The sequence below is a fragment of the Bos mutus genome, chromosome 9, assembly GCF_027580195.1.
Source record: "Bos mutus isolate GX-2022 chromosome 9, NWIPB_WYAK_1.1, whole genome shotgun sequence".
NCBI classification, from domain to species: Eukaryota; Metazoa; Chordata; class Mammalia; order Artiodactyla; family Bovidae; genus Bos; species Bos mutus.
The window spans coordinates 23,848,538-23,858,226 of NC_091625.1; the positions used below are offsets into that span (position 1 = coordinate 23,848,538).

The 9,689-nt window shown below is 40.5% G+C and overlaps 1 pseudogene; it reads left to right on the top strand.

Moving 5' to 3' along the window:
- Positions 1-2,230: 2,230 nt before the first annotated feature.
- Positions 2,231-3,080, top strand: LOC106701240 (small ribosomal subunit protein uS2-like; annotated as a pseudogene).
- Positions 3,081-9,689: the final 6,609 nt, after the last annotated feature.

Below are 9,689 nucleotides of genomic sequence, written 5' to 3' on the forward strand. Positions count from 1 at the left end.
AAGATGATTCTGGCCAAAATGGGGACTTTCATATAGAATGGCTGACACTAGTTTGCTGTTTCCCTAACCTTTTTTTCACATTTCAGAGGTATATGTTAATGTGATGTGTGTGTGTTCTTTAAACAAAATACTCGTTAGGTGGTCTCAGAGCCTCAGTGACACTCATAGTATGAAGTTTTCGCCATTTAAAAGTGCTGACGTTGATAAAACACAGTGAAAGAATTCACTGCACAATGCTGTTTTCACTTTGTCAGGCACTCTGTAGTGGCTTAAGCAAGATTTGAAATTGTCATAGTAATGTAAATAGGCATATCATTTTTTCTTAGACTTTTTTATGTGAAAGAAAAAAAGAAAAAGCAAAAAAAAAAAACACAAACAGCCAAGGAAAAATCATTCAAGTGAAGAAACTTGATTCACACACATAGTCTAGCTCAAAATCCATAAAATGTAGTGACTGTAATGGATAGTTTCAGGGATTGTTTTTTCACTTGTGTAACAATTTTATATTCTTCATTTCTAAAAGAAATTCAAAAGGCTTTCATATTCTTCATTTCTATAAAAAAAGAAAAATAGTGAATGAAAAACAATTAATATTTACAGTATCATTCAGCTATATGGCAGAGACAAAAATCAACTAATTATAGTTTTCATACATAGCAACAAATAATTGAAAATATACTTGAGAGATATACTGCTTACAATTGAAACAAATATTTTGGAATACCTAAAAATAAAGCCAAAACACAAGTGCAAGATTATAACCACAACACAAAAGAAACATTGTTAAGGAACAGTTAAAATAATTCAAATCAATAGGTAGATTACATTCCCATGCAAAAATACTCTAATATTACAAAGACATGAATTTTCCCAAGTAGATGTATAAAGTTAGATAATCACGGCAGGATTTCCAGAAAGCATGATAAACTAAAGTTCACATGAGAGAAAAAATGGACATAAGGAAAAAGAAAAGATTTAAATGAATAAAAGGGGACATGCCCTATCAGATGTCAATGTGGTCTATGAATTTTTTATAATTAAAGTAGCATATGTCAGCATAGGAATAGATCAATGAAAAGAGTGGGTAATGCAGAAAAGATGCCATTATTATTGGAATATGGAATACTATTTAAAAAAAAAAACCAGTATGATAATTAAGAGCATGCGCTCTGGAGCTAGCATGGCTTGGTTCAAGTCTGAGTCTGACACTAAATTTTCACTTTGGGAAAATTATTTACTGTCACTGAACTTTGATAACCTAATGTATAAAATGGAGAATGTAACAGTACCTACCTATTTTTAGGACTAAATTTTTAAATAATATAAATACTTGAAAAGTTGGGCTGGCTTCCCAGGTGGTTGAGTGGGTAAAGAATCCACCTACAATTCAGGAGACACCAGAGATGAGGGTCTGATCCCCAGGTCAGGAAGATTCCCTGGAGAAGGGAATGGCAACTCACTCTAGTATTCTTGCCGGAAGAATCCCAGGGACAGAGGAGCCTGGCGGGCTACAGTCCATGGGGGCACAAAGAGTCAGACACAACTGAAGCATCCTCACCAGCAATCAAAAGATATCATTTATAATTATAATCATCTCAGTAAGACAAAGAACAGCTACTACTATTAGTTTTAAGCCAGTGGAGAAAGGATAACTGGTTACTTCCTGAAACCACAGTTAAATTACTATAGCACATCGTTCACAAAAATAATTTCCAGATTTATTCAAAGCAGCTAATTTTTAAATTTCTAAAAATTATATTTGCATTAAAACTATGCATGAAAACATATTATAACTTTGTAATGGGAAGACCTTTCTAAGCCAAAGTCTGCTGCTGCTGCCGCTGCTAAGTCGCTTCAGTCGTGTCCGACTCTGTGCGACCCCATAGACGGCAGCCCACCAGGCTCCCCTGTCCCTGGGATTTTCAAGGCAAGAACACTGGAGTGGGTTGCCATTTCCTCCTCCCATGCATGAAAGTGAAAAATGAAAGTGAAGTCGCTCAGTCGTGTCCAACTCGTAGAGACCCATGGACTGCAGCCTACCAGGCTCTTCCGTCCATGGGATTTTTCAGGCAAGAGTACTGGAGTGGGGTGCCATTGCCATCTCTGAAGCCAGTCTATCAGCTATAAATATATTATTGAAAAATGTATATGGGCTTTCCGCACCGCCAAGACAGGAGCTCATACAGCACTGTTCTGGATCTCCATTTTAAATTAAAGGGAAACTTTCACAATGTCCAAAATCCTTGATGTGATGCAAATGAAGGAGAAGGATGTCCTCAAATTTCTTGCCGCAGGAACCCACTTAGGTGGCCCCAACCTTGACTTCCAGATGGAATGGCACATCTGCCAAAGGAGAGCTCATGGCATGTACATCATAGGTATGAAGAGAACCTGGGAGAAACTTCTGTTGGCAGCATGTCATCGGTGCCATTGAAAACCCAACTGATGTCAGTTTCACATTCTCTAGGAATACCGGCCAGTCAGTTGTGCTGGAGTCCAGGGCTGCCGCTGGAGGCACTCCTATTGCTGGCCGCTTTACTTCTGGAAACTTCACTAACCAGATGCAGGCAGCCTTCCGGGGGCCAAGACTTCTGGTGGTTACTGATCCCAGGGCTGACCACTGGCCTCTTACAGAAGCCTCATATATTAACTCGTTTAGCATTGCTCTATGTAACACAGACTCTCCCCTGTGCTGTGTGGACATCACCATTCTGTGCAACAAGGGAGCTCACTCAGTGGGTCTGATGTAGTGGAAGTTCTGCACCTGCGCGGCACCATCTCCTGTGAACACCCACTGAAGGTCACATCTGATCTCTGCATCTCCAAAAATCCTGAAGAGACTGACAAAGAAAAGCAGGAGGCAGCTGAGAAGGCTGTGACCAGGGAGGAATTTCCAGGTGACTGGACCACTCTAACTCCAAAGTTCGCTGCTTCCTAAGCTAAGGTGATGGACTGGCCTGAAGGTATGTAGGTGCTTTCTGTGTCTATTCAGCTGTTCCCCACTCAAGCCTGTCAATGAAGACTGGTCTGCAGCTCCCACTGCTCAGACCACTGAATAGGTAGGAACAACCCCGGAGTAGTCTTAAGTTGTTCTTCAACAAACTCAAAATGGAAATAGGTTGACAGAAAATAAAGTTTCTTTTAAAAAAAGAAAGAAAAAATAAGAAAAATATATCCACATATTAATTAAGAATTTTGTGCAAAACACCACAAAATCAGAGGGCAAAAGACAGTCTGGAGAAAATATTTACAAATAGAATATAGAAAAAGCTGTTCTAAGGTTTCACAGTGAAGCATGGGTTCAGTTCAGTTCAGTTCAGTCACTCAGTCGTGTCCGACTCTTTGCGACCCCATGAATCACAGCATGCCAGGCCTCCCTGTCCATCACCAACTCCCGGAGTTCACTCAGACTCACGTCCATCGAGTCAGTGATGCCATCCAGCCATCTCATCCTCTGTCGTTCCCTTCTCCTCCTGCCCCCAATCCCTCCCAGCATCAGGGTCTTTTCCAATGAGTCAACTCTTCGCATGAGGTGGCCAAAGTATTGGAGTTTCAGCCCCAGCATCAGTCCTTCCAATGAACACCCAGGACTGATCTCCTTTAGAATGGAATGGTTGGATCTCCTTGTAGTCCAAGGGACTCTCAAGTTTTCTCCAACACCACAGTTCAAAAGCATCAATTCTTTGGCACTCAACTTTCTTCACAGTCCAACTCTCACATCCATACATAAGCACTGGAAAGACCATAGCCTTGACTAGACAGACCTTTGTTGGCAAAGTAATATCTCTGCTTTTTAATATGCTATCTAGGTTGGTCATAACTTTCCTTCCAAGGAGTAAGCGTCTTTTAATTTCATGACTGCAATCACCATCTGCAGTGATTTTGGAGCCAAAAAAAATAAAGTCTGCCACTGTTTCCACTGTTTCCCCATCTATTTCCCATGAAGTGATGGGACCAGATGCCATAATCTTAGTTTTCTGAATGTTGAGCTTTAAGTATGGGTTGCTGCTAAGCTGCTGCTAAGTCACTTCAGTCCTGTCCGACTCTGTGCGACCGCATAGACGGCAGGCCACCAGGCTCCCCTGTCCCTGGGATTCTCCAGGCAAGAAAACTGGAGTGGGTTGCCATTTCCTTCTCCAATGCATGAAAGTGAAAAGTGAAAGTGAAGTCACTCAGTCACATCTGACCCTTAGCGGCCCATGGACTGCAGCCTACCAGGCTCCTCCGCCCATGGGATTTTCCAGTCAAGAGTACTGGAGTGGGGTGCCATTGCCTTCTCCCAAGTATGGGTTACTCTATCCTAAATTACTTTAGGATGTCTACTATACTCACATTGAAGTGAAGTGAAGTGAAGTCGCTCAGTTGTGTACGACTCTTTGCGACCCCATGGACTGTAGCCTACAAGGCTCCTCTGTCCATGGAATTTTCCAGGCAAGAGTACTGGAGTGGGTTGCCATTTCCTTCTCCAGGGGATCTTCCCAGTCCAGGGATCGAACCTGGGTCTCCCACTTTGCAGCCAGATGCTTTACCATCTGAGCCACCAGGGATGAAGGAGGATTTAGGGTAGGAAGACAAAAAATTCTTAAAGCACTGATATGTAAAAATTGACAATTCTGAGCTGTTAAACTCATAAGATTAGGGAAAATTTAATAACTTAATTAAATTTATGTGTATGGAATGTATATAGAATTTAAATGTGTATAGAATCTTAAATGTATATAGAATTTATATAATAACTACTAGACTTGTTAAAAATCTTCACTAAGATTATGATTGAAAATGAAATGGTATTAAAATCAGATGCTTGATAATATTTTTGCTATAATGAGTGGCTAGACATTGAATTATCAAGAGTTGATATTCATGAACATTTATAGAAGTAGTACGACAGAAGTTTGGTATGCAATATGCAATTGCAAACTTACACAACAGCAAAAACAAGAGTAAATAAAATACCTGTGGTAGAGTAGCAATTTCTGCCATTCACAAGTAGCAGCCTTATCCAGTATATGAATTAACCCTCAGTTTTTGGTCCTAATGTTTAGTTATAACATGTGTTCACTTGATCCAGGAGATTGTAGAACAGACCTTATTGAGATGGCTGAAATTAGGCTAAACTAAAGTATAATGTGGTTTGTAACCTGCTTAGAGATTAAAAAGATAAATCATGATGTTTACAACCCGAAGAGTCTATGATTCATAAACTATTATCTAAAATGTAATTCACATAACATGTTTTTTTACAGCACACATATGTCAGTAGTGGTCAAGACAACGGCACATATCCAAGCTAAATTATTCTTTGAAAACAGAGGATGGATCTGAAAACATCAGCTTTTCTCTGTCACTAGCAAATAAAATAGCAAGCCAGATAAATTTCCAATTCAAAAGTTCTTTTTATGGCACTTTTACATGAGTAAAGAAGCATCTTAAACACTGCTTGCACTTAATCTTTATTATTAGCTTTAAACCCTGAATTGCATAATACTATATTATAAAATGACATGTTTAAGTACATTGGCTGTTTGATTTAAGATGTATGATAATCAATTCTTGATTTTTATTAGATGTTTTTAAAGTTACTAATTGCATTGAAATAAACAATATCGACTAAGGAAAAACTGATACCTAAACAGAGTACAAATTCTTAAAGAAGCAGCATGAGGTGGATTTTGTGTCCACAGACTATGTTTATAATATCATTATTTGATTTGTAAAGATTAATCTGAAAAATGTTTTTATCCATTTTAAATCAATCTTAGTATTTCTTAAGAAAATAAAGCAGATTCCAAGTAAATTGTGATTACATCTTACCTTGCTGTTTTCCCTTTATTTTTGGTATGTTAGTCAAAGTCTGAACTATTCATGGCAGATGTCATAGACATCCCATTTCCACCTTCCAAAGGTATTTAAAGGATTATATGGAAATCATCCCATTTCTCGTCAACATGCTTGAGCCTACCCAAACAGTAACTATTTCTTGATATTTCTTTGCATACCCAGCACCTTGGACAGTGCCGAGCATAAAACAGGCATTGATCTATTTTGGAGCAGATGAACATATGAATAATTTTGTCCTGATGCTATATTTGTCTTATATATTGCTGGAGATACTAATCACCAGGGCTTGAGCATCTTTATGTTTCACTGTAATGATAGTGCTTGTATGCAAACCACTCCTAAAATGTGTTATTTCATTTTTAATGCAAGGTGTTACTCTTGGAAAATAAAATATTACACTAAAATTCATGTCAATATAAAAATTACTATTTCCAGATATCGATCCTCTTTCACATGCAAAACCAGAATATCAATGTTAGAGAAATTTAAAATAAAAATACTCTTTGTAAAGCAGCGCTTATTTTCTTTCTCATCTTCAAGTTCACCAAGGAATTCTTAAAGGTAAGAAAGAGAACTTCCTACTTCCCTCCACCCACTTCACCCCACCAAAACAAACAAAAAAAAGGAAGGAAAAAGAGAATTTCCAGTCTTATTTTTAAATACTCTTACTGTGGAGCAGTATGGATTATTGTGCATCGTCAAGACATATATTCAGAAGTCCCTCACCGCCACCCCCCGCCCCCCGCTTTAAACTCGTATCTTATAGTAAATAACATTCTTGATGATTCTTGTTACCCACATGCACTACTATGAAGTGGACCACGGTAATTGCTCCTTGTGTTCACAGTGGAGAGAAGAAAATGGAGCGAAGGCAAACCCGTCTGTAAGGGATCGCTGCAAACCGGTTTTTATTCGGTTTGTACTAAATGAGTCGAGGCGTGACAAGAACCCTTTGTCTGCGGGACGACGTATCTGGCGACCATTATCTATCTCCCCGTGGAGACGACGTCTGAAGACTCCGCCCGGGCTGGGGGTGGGGAGGGTGCACCGCGTGGAGAGCTCAACCGAGAATTAAAGTGAGGGAACAAAGAGACCTCCCAGCTGCCGCCCGCCAGCGCCGCGCAGCTGCATCGAGAGACGCCGATCACACCCGGAAGGCTCTTGGAATCCGCCTCCCCGAGACCAGAGCTCAAGTAAATAATTGATGGAGATTGATCCGGCCCAGAACAAAGCTCTGCGGAAAACCAGCGCATCCGATTCCGAGCGGCTTTGGAAGCTTCTGCCAAGGGATATGCGAGTGCAGCGGAACCTATGAGCGCCGCTCCGGGTCTTCCATCTCGGGCGTGGCTCCGGCCCTTTTTTGTCTGCCTGCCACCCTCCCCTCCGCGTCCGCCCCCGCCTTCTCTTCCCTTTTGAAAATAGCCTCTCTTTGGTTACTTCTGCCCTGTCCTCCCTTGCAATCCCGCCCCCTCCCCTGCCCAGGCCTGTGAGGTCAGCTCATGAATATCAGTGCACTTCCCGGGGAGCGTCTGGCACGGCGTGGTACCTCGCGGGTTTGCCGGCTCCGAGCCGCAGCTCCAGCCCCGCCGCGGACGCCGAAGGAGTCATTCGCTCTCCCGGCCGCTGAGTCTCCGCGTTCACATCATTGTTTGGAGAAAGCGAGTGGGTGTGGAACTGGTGCGAACCGGCCCAGAGTCAAAGTGCTCTGCCAGATGGTCGCATATACAATAGTGCGAAGTGAAACTTTCCTCGTCTCCTGAAGACACAATAAATCCTGAAGTCCCCGGAAGATCAGAAGGAAAGAGCTGTCGATTGACTTCAAAAAGCATCGCCTCTGCTAAGAAGTGAGCAGTTCTGCATTTTCTAAAGGGATGGGGATGAGATATAGGGTTGGGTGGGTCAGTGGGCAGATAAAGCTTGAGAGTAAAAGTGTTGGTCTAAACCGTTGCTGGGGTGCTTGCTTGGCGATTTTCGTAAGGGAAGCCTCCAAGAGAGACAGCATCTTGTCACTTTGTGAGAACCACGTGACAGCAGCCAGGTACCTTTGATTGTGGGAGTCGAGTTCCTGGAACTCGAGCTTCCTAACCTGGATTAGAACTATATGGGGGTGAATTAAGCGTTCTCTGGTGGCTTTCAGCTTCAGAGTGGTTATGCCTAATTCAAAATAAAAATAAGGTTGCGTTGGCAGTATAACTTATCTGGGTGATCCACCTTAGTGGGACCTGCCAAATAGCTAGGCCAGGTATTCAGATATTTTCGGAGCACGTTGCTCTGGGAGAACATATAGAAAATAAGTTGATGGACGACTGTTCCTTCACCCTCCCACCATCTCTTCTTTGTTCAGTATTATTTTCCAAACCCAGTTGGAAGGAGATTCCTGAAAGAGAATGGCAGATGGAGGAGCCTTCCCAGTAATATTTCTTTATAAATTGAGGTATTACTACACATTGACTAAGTTATGGTACTTAGACAATATCAGGAATAATGCTAGTACAGTAATTAGCAAATATCTTCTCTAATAATAGGAGCTTTTTTTTTTTTTAAACAGAACTTTCTGCCTAGTCATGCCCTTTTCAGTGCTTTAGAGAGAAATTATATTTCTAAGGAAAAGGCACCTAATTGAATAGCTGAGTAAGCTGAATCAGTAGGGAGAAGAACCCAGGAGGCAATGGGTTTTGAGTTGTTTTCCAGATTTTAAAAGCCAGTAATGGATTTATCTTAAAAAAAAAAAAAAATACACAGTAGGAGTTAATTGTACCACAGTGAGGATGCACCAGGCTTCTTGGGTGTAGGGTCATTCTGTCTTAATTTGACTTCATGGAAAGGACTGGGCACTTTAAAAGTATAACTTTGCCTGTTAGGTGCCATCTGAGGAGATGCTTAATAATGAAAATGCTTTCTATCTAGCAATTACCCTTAAAACTAAAACGATTCACAAAAACAATGAAATTTGGATAGGTGTAGAAAAGTTACCACTTCTAATTTAAAAGATTTTGCACATTCACAATAAATTATTCAAAAAGTATTTTTAATTTATTTCTCAAAGCTAAAAAATTAATTAAAAGAAAAAATACCTTTAGGGTTGCTAATGATGAAAGCATATAGAAGATTTTAATGCCATATTTTCTTGAAACTGAATTTGATTTGAAGCCATTCATCATTTCTATTTTCTTTCAGTTCTAGTCTAAAGGAAGGAAAATGGGTGCATTTCTCTAATTAAAAGCAACAATAAGGGTTAGATCGGTTTGAGAAGAGTATCATTTATCCATAACAAATTTTCTCTGGGAAAACCCTTTTCATCTAATTGACATTTGAGAATATTAATTAAAACTCTCTCCGCAAAACTAGGATTTGAAATGCAGATATGATAGTGAAGAAACCGAAGTTGAAATATCAAGGTATTAACAATTCTAGCATATGGACATCTTTTCCTTCTGAAGCTTCTTCTTGACCTTATCTTCTTTAAAAAAAAAAAGAAGAAGAAGAAGAAGAAACAAAAAACTTCCTTCCTCCCATCAATTCCTTTTGACTCCATGCTTGCCATAACCTGCTACCGTGAGAATGTTAGGTTCAGCAGCTTTCAGATCTTCGTTTTACAGCGGTAGAGTGGGGTGGTGATAGCGCCTCCCCGGGCGAAATGAGAATTGACAATTCTGCATCCTATTTGTAAAGTCAAGGCTTCTATAAAGCGCCTTTCAAATCTCATTTTCTAGGGCTTCTCCTGTTGGGGGAATCAGCCTTTGCTCTGTAACAACGCAGACATGCTGTGTGCTTTCCTTCTTTTGTTTCCGTCTCAGATTAGAAAGGAAGGTTGGTGGCAGTGAAGAGGGAAGCGAATGATCTGGTGA